This window comes from Dendrobates tinctorius, unplaced genomic scaffold (genome assembly GCF_039654945.1).
Source record: "Dendrobates tinctorius isolate UK_male_01 unplaced genomic scaffold, ASM3965494v1 ptg000177l, whole genome shotgun sequence".
Classification (NCBI taxonomy): domain Eukaryota; kingdom Metazoa; phylum Chordata; class Amphibia; order Anura; family Dendrobatidae; genus Dendrobates; species Dendrobates tinctorius.
In genome coordinates, this window is record NW_027361844.1 from 11,392,992 (window position 1) to 11,399,546 (window position 6,555).

Consider the following 6,555-nt stretch of genomic DNA (forward strand, 5'->3'; position numbering starts at 1 on the left):
CCTCCAGGCGTTCCAGAGGCTCAAGGCGGTCCAGAGGCTCAAGGCGGTCCAGAGGCTCAAGGCGGTCCCCGGGGTCTAGCCAGTCCTCAGGCTCAAGCGAGGACAGCAGGAAGACGACGGGCCACCGTCCTAAAAAAACTAAGAGGAGGACTCTTACCCTCCCTCCTCCATCACCTCCCACTTCACAACTTTCCTTGCCTCGGCTCCCTTCCCCCACTTCTTTGGTTCCTCCTTCCCCTAGAACCCCTTACTCCACCCAAAGCCGTTCCTCATCCCTCCACACCCCCCAGTTTCCAGCAACTAAAAAATAAGTTAAATAAATGTTAAATTTTTTTTTCAAAATAATGTTTTCTTATTGTGTCTTTCGCCGCCTGCACACACTGCGCCCTACACTATGGTTTGTTTTTCTTTACTTTATACCGGATGGTCAGCCATCCAACTCTGAAAGGGATACTATATTTCATTTTTTTTTTTATATATATACTGTATATATATATATATATACTATATATATATATATATATATAAATTAAAAAAAAATGAAATATAGTATCCCTTTCAGAGTTGGATGGCTGACCATCCGGTATAAAGTAAAGAAAGGGAAACCACCAAAAAAAAAAAAAAAAAAATTATATATATAAATAAATATATATATATATATATAAATAAATATATATATATATATATATATATAAATAAATATATATATATATATAAATATATATATATATATATATATATATATATAAATATATATATATGTAAATAAATAAATAAATAAATATATATATATAAATATATATATATATAAATATATAAATATATATATATATAAATATATATATATATATTTATATATATATATATTTATATATTTATATATATATATATATATATATTTATATATATATATATATAATTATATTTATATATATATATATTTATATATATATATATATAATTATATATATATATTTATTTATATATATATATATATATATATATTTATATATATATATTTATATATATATATATATATATATATATAATTTATATATATATATATATATATAATTTATATATATATTTATATATTTATTTTTTTTATGGTGGTTTCCCTTTCTTCAATTTAACCTGGGCAGATGAGTAGTGGAGTTTATTAAGACACAGTACACTGGGTACAGGTAGAAAAAACCATGTATTTTATTTTTAACAAACAACAAAACTATTAAACCATTTGATCCTGCCATGCTACACGACCAACATCGGATAAAAAGTAGTCCGCAAATTGGTCCCTCATTTGGGCAACTTCGACTGAGGACCGAAGAGGGTGCTGAGTAAAATCTGGCAAAGGGTTGGCAGCAGGCTCATCCATGTCAAAGTTCGGCCGCTCCTTTGCCATAACAAAATTGTGGAGAACCACGCATGCCTTCACCACCTCATCTACTGTTTCCATTTTGAGATTGATGGCGGTGCTGAGAATTCGCCATCTGGACACTAGAATGCCAAAGGCGCACTCTACAGTCCTGCGAGCCCTCGTAAGCCTGTAGTTGAAAATTTTCTTGCGGTGGTCCAAGTCACGGCTGGAGTACGGCTTCAGCAGGTTTGGGCACATCTGAAATGCCTCATCCCCAACCACTACAAATGGCAGTGGTGGAGTTTGGGTTTGGGGAAGAGGCCGTGCCAGTGGAAAATTGAAATGGTTGCCATACAACCTCCAGCCCCTATCAGAGTTCTTAAAAGTCTGGGAATCGTTGCCCCGTCCGAATGCCCCTATGTCCACCGCCACAAACCGGCAGTCTGCATCCGCAATGGCCATTAGGACTGTGGAAAAGTACTTCTTGTAGTTGTAGTACTCGGAGCCACTTCTTGCGGGTTTTGTGATGCGGATGTGCTTCCCGTCCACCGCTCCTAGGCAGTTCGGGAAATTGCAGACTGCCCAGAATTTCTCCGATATTTGAAGCCACTTTTCGGCAGTGGGCAATGGCAGAAACTCCGGACACAGAACATCCCACAGAGTCCTGCAGGTGTCGGCAACAATCCCGGATAAAGTAGAGATTCCCAGCCGGTACTGGAAATGCAGGGATGAAAGACTCTCTCCAGTTGCCAGGAACCTGCCAAACATAAAAAGAAAAAATAATTGTATTTCTGTCTTGGGTATTACTAAAAACACTGAAAATAAAAAAGTACATGGCCTAACTATTTTGCATGTTTTTTTAATACAACATAGCAAAAAAAACATTTTATAAAGGCTTGGGATTAGTACATGACAGAAGAAAAACCATTATGCAAAAAAGCAATTTCCCAAAAATAATGTTCAAATTCAATAGCCAAAAATAACCAAATTTTTTGGACCAAAAAAAAAAAAAAAAAAAAAAAAACAAAAAGCCAAAAAAATTATGCAAACATAACAACATACATACCGTAAGGTGACAAGGAGCCTTTCTTCGGGAGGAATGGCACGCCGGAGCTGAGTGTCCCTTCTCCGGATGTTTCCTTCAACCATACCCAGCAAGTCAAGGAAGCTTTCCTGGGACATCCGTGTATAGTCAGCAAATTTCTCCGGGTTTTCCTGTAGCTCGCTGTACAGCGTGTGATATGCTCCACGGCTTGGCCGGAGTTCGATGATTGGATGCCTCCAAAACCGACGCCGCTGCCGTCTCTGCTGTCTCTCCCTCTCCCTTTCTTGCTGGCAACAAAAGACATACGCCTGAGACAGCGCAATGTCAAGATCCAGCTTGAAGCGGAAATTATCCAGACGCAGGTCCATCTTGACACCGGAAACAGCAGCAAAATCTGATGAATTCAGCAGTACAGGGTCTATAAAACATTCCAATGACACACGCCCACTGGTGACCCATTGGTGGTCAAGGATTTTTCTATTGTGAAATGTCACACTTAAAAACGCATGCGCATAAAAAACGCAACCGCATGCAAAAACGCATGTAAAACGCAAGTAACACTGCGTTATTTTGACGCATCAGCGTGCGCATGATGAAAAAAAAACGCACATTTGTTTTGCGTTTTTCTTTGCGTTTTTTATGCGCACGATGCGCTGCGCAAAAAAACGCTAATGTGAAACTAGCCTTACCTGGACCAAGGAGAAAAACAACTGGACTGTTGCTCAGTGGTCCAAAGTGATGTTTTCAAATGAAAGTAAATTTTGCATTTCATTTGGAAATCAAGGTCCCAGAGTCTGGAGGAAGAGTGGAGAGACAGACAACCCAAGCTGCTTAAGGTCTAGTGTGAAGTTTCCACAATCAGTGATGGTTTCAGGAGCCATGTCTTCTGCAGGCCCACTGTGTTTTATCAAGACCAAAGTCAGCGCAGCCATCTACCAGTAAATTTTAGAGCACTTCATGCTTCCCTCTGCCGACAAGCTTTTTGGAGATGGAAATTTCATTCTCCAGCAGGACTTGGCACCTGTCCACACTGCCAAAAGTACCGGTCCGATGGGTGTACCAATACCTGGTTTTAAAACAATAGTGTCCCTATGCTTGATTGGCCAGCAAACTCGCCTGACATTAACCCCATAGAGAATCTATGGGGTATTGTCAAGAGGAAGATGAGAGACACCAGACCCAATAATGCAGACAAGCTGAAAGCTGCTATCAAAGCAACCTGGGCTTCCATAACATCTCAGCAGCGCCACAGGCTGATCACCTCCATGCCACGCCACATTGATGCAGTAATTGATGCAAAAGGAGCCCCGACCAAGTATTGAGTGCATTTACTGAACTTATATTTCAGTAGGCCAATGGATTTTAAATTCATTTTTCAAGCTGGTGTTATAAAGTATTCTAATTTCCTGAGATAATGACTTTTGGGTTTTCATTGGCTGTAAGCCATAATCATCAACATTAACGGAAATAAAAACTTGAAATAGATCACTCTGTTTGTAATGATTCTAAATAATATATGAGTTTCACTTTTTGTATTGAAGAACTGAAATAAATTAACTGTTTGATGATATTCTAATTTAGTGAGAAGCACTTGCAGATGTCAGAGACACAGACATACAGTGGGGAAAAAAAGTATTTAGTCAGCCACCAATTGTGCAAGTTCTCCCACTTAAAAAGACGAGAGAGGCCTGTAATTGACCTCATAGGTAGACCACAAATATGAGAGTCAAAATAAGGTAACAAATCCAGAAAATCACCTTGTCTGATTTGGCAAGATTTATTTTGCAAATTATGTTGGAAAATAAGTATTTGGTCACCTAAAAACATGCAAGAGTTCTGGCTCTCACAGACCTGTAACTTCTTTAAGAGGCTCCTCTGTCCACTCATTACCTGTAGTAATGGCACCTGTTTGAACTTGTTAGCAGTATAAAAGACACCTGTCCACAACCTCAAACAGTCACACTCCAAACTCCGGTGAAGACCAAAGAGCTGTCGAAAGACACCAGAAACAAAATTGTAGCCCTGCACCAGGCTAGGAAGACTGAATCTGCAATAGGCAAGCAGCTTGGTGTGATGAAATCAACTGTGGGAGCAATAATAAGAAAATAGTAGACATACAAGACCACTAATAATCTCCCTCGATTTGGGGCTCCATGCAATATCTCACCCCGTGGGGTCAAAATGATCACAAGAACGGTGAGCAAAAATCCCAGAACCACACGGGGGGACCAAGTGAAAGACATGCATAGAGCTGGGACCACTGTAACAACGGCTACCATTAGTAACACACTACGCCATCAGGAACTCATCCTGCAGTGCCAGACATGTCCCCCTGTTTAAGCCAGTACATGTTCGGGCTCGTGTGAAGTTTGCTAGAGAGCATTTGGATTATCCAGACGAGTATTGGGAGAATGTCATATGGTCTGATGATACCAAAGTATAAACAAAACTTGTCGTGTTTGGAGGATACAGAATGCGGAGATGTATCCAAAGAACACCATACCTGCTGTGAAGCATGGGAGTGGCAACATCATGCTTTGGGGCTATTTCTCTGGAAAGGGACCAGGACGACTTATCCGTGTACATGAAAGAATGAATGGGACCATGTATTGTGAGATTTTGAGTGCAAACCTCCTTCCATGAGCAAGTGCATTGAAGATGAAATATGGAAGGGTCTTTCAGCATGATAATTATCCCAAGCACACGGCCAGGGCAACGAAGGAGTGGCTTTGTGAGAAACCTATGAAGGTCCGGAGTGGCCTAGCCAGTCTCCAGATCTCAACCCCATAGAAAACCGGATTTGAAAGTCTGTGTTGCCCAGCAACAGGCCCAAAACATCACTGCTCTAGAGGAGATCTGCATGGAGGAAAGGGCCAACATACCACCAACAGTGTGTGCCTACCTTTTGAAGGCTTACAGAAAACGTTTGACCTCTGTCATTGCCAACAAAGCATATACCGTATAACAAAATATTGAGATGAACTTTTGTTAATCACCAAATACTTATTTACCACTATAATTTGCAAAATAAATCTTGCAAATCAGACAAGGTGATTTTCTGGATTTGTTTTCTCATTTTGGCTCTCATAGTTGAGGTCTACCTATGATGTCAATTACAGGCCTCTCATCTTTTTAAGTGGGAGAACTTGCACAACTGGTGGCTGACTAAACCCTTTTTTTCCCCAAAATATATTTTGTATGTGGGGTTCTCTGTTTATTGCCACCATTTGGACATTGGAGAGGTGTCAGTCCTATTATGGACATACCTGGTGTATTATTGTGCAGCCTTCTGGCTTTTAAATGTTTTTGTGTGCCATAAATTGTTCTTGTATCAAAATAGAATATTTGTATTTCTCATTTGGTGATCCCAACTTTTATGCATCCTTTTTTCTTCTTAATTATATGGTTGGCACCCTAGTGTGCCGTTGGCTGATCCCTATTCTATTAGTAGTGCCCTCAGTTCGTCCTTGTCACAGATGTGTCATTTTTGGCAGTTTTGTGAGAAAAAGCTCATTTGGGTGGGATTTTTGTTGTGACTTTTTTGTTTGTTTATTTTTTATACTTTCTTGTTTTCATCACGTTCTATGATGCATTTTAATTTACAAAAATGCCTCAAAAGTGACTTTACACTTTTTTTAACACCAGTTTAAAGAAATGCACAAAAAATCCACAAATGTGCACTACAAGAGTTTTATCTTTCAAATGAATGGGACCCTGCAGTCAATCAGCTGCTCATCAATATTCCTTCAGAGTGGATGTCAACTTTCACAAAATAGTAGCCACATGCACATATTCAGTATTTGGTGAGTTTTTTGCCTCAGTATTTGTAAGCCAAAACCAGGAGTGGGTGATAAATCCAGAAGTGGCGACGTGTTTCTATTGTACTTTTCCTCTGACTGTTCCACTGATTTTGGCTTACAAATACTGAGGTAAAAAGCTCACCAAATACTGAATGTGTGCATCTGAATAAGCCTTTAAAGGGAGTCTTTCACCCCATTTTAGCCCTATCAGCTGCCGACACCGCCATCAGGGGCTTATCTACAGCATTCTGTAATCCTGTAGATAAGCCCCCCCCCGATGAATCCTGAAAGATAAGAAAAAAGAGTTAGATTATACTCACCTGGACGTTCGGTCCGGTCTGATGGGTGTTGCC